Genomic DNA, 1025 nt, shown 5'->3' with positions numbered 1-1025 from the left:
TTGCATTTTCCCTACAGCCAATTGCCTCACCAAAGAAGTTAAATCAGAAATCTGTTTCTCAAGGTTAGATGTACTTACCTCATTAACCTTCATGGGTGTGTGATCCATTCTCATTCCAAACTGTTGAGAGTTTGCTGCCATGTCAACAATCAGCCTCCTTGCCTCTTCTGGTGTCTTGTCAACCAAAGCTCCTTCACTAGCAGCATCTATCATACTACAGTCCATTGGTAGAAGTCCCTCATAGAAATACTGAATCAATAGCTGCTCACTTATTTAATGATGGGGACAGCTTGCACACAGCTTCTTAAATCTCTCCCAATACTCATACAAACTCTCTCCATTGTACTGCCGAATGCCATAAATTTCTTTTCTTATATTGGCAGCATGGGAAGCAGGAAAATACTTCTCCAAAAATATCTGCTTCATCATATTCCATGAGTTGATAGATCCAGAAGGAAGGTAATACAACTAATCATTGGCTGTGCCTTCCAGTGAGAAAGGGAAAGCTCGAAGCTTGATTTGATCTTCTGAAACTCCTTGAGGTTTCATGCTGGAACATACAATATGAAATTCCTTTAGATGCTTATGTGGATCCTCACCCGCAAGACCATGAAATTTAGGCAACAAATGGATTAGTCCAGATTTCAACTCAAAAGCAACATTTAAAGCAGGGTATTGGATACACAAAGGCTGTTGGTTTAGATAAGGAGCAGCCAACTCTTTCAAAGTTCTAGCAACCATGGTTTCGTTTTTGGGATTTGAATCCAAATCTGAATCTGAACTTAACTCCCTTGGAGATTGAACTCCTTTAGATGTACTCGAAATCTGCCTAGCTTGCTTAGCCAATTTTCTCAACCGTTTAGCTATTTTTTCTACTTCTGGATCAAAGATAAACTCACCAGATTGAGAAGTTCTTGTCATAAACAAAAAAATTAAAGTAAAATTAGAAAAATGCTTCAAAACCCTAGAAAACAATGGAATTTGGCCTTAAGAGGGTGGGGCCAAGGAATTTTATGGATTGATTG

The 1025-nt window shown here is 38.7% G+C and overlaps 1 non-coding gene across 1 annotated transcript; it reads left to right on the top strand.

Moving 5' to 3' along the window:
- Window positions 1–271: 271 nt before the first annotated feature.
- On the top strand, window positions 272–378 carry LOC131175784 (small nucleolar RNA R71). Its single transcript, XR_009145974.1, has one exon. It is a non-coding gene; the product is annotated as a small nucleolar RNA R71 (small nucleolar RNA).
- Window positions 379–1025: the final 647 nt, after the last annotated feature.

Source organism: Hevea brasiliensis, chromosome 17, assembly GCF_030052815.1.
Source record: "Hevea brasiliensis isolate MT/VB/25A 57/8 chromosome 17, ASM3005281v1, whole genome shotgun sequence".
NCBI classification, from domain to species: Eukaryota; Viridiplantae; Streptophyta; class Magnoliopsida; order Malpighiales; family Euphorbiaceae; genus Hevea; species Hevea brasiliensis.
This window is presented reverse-complemented; position numbering and strand designations above follow the sequence as displayed.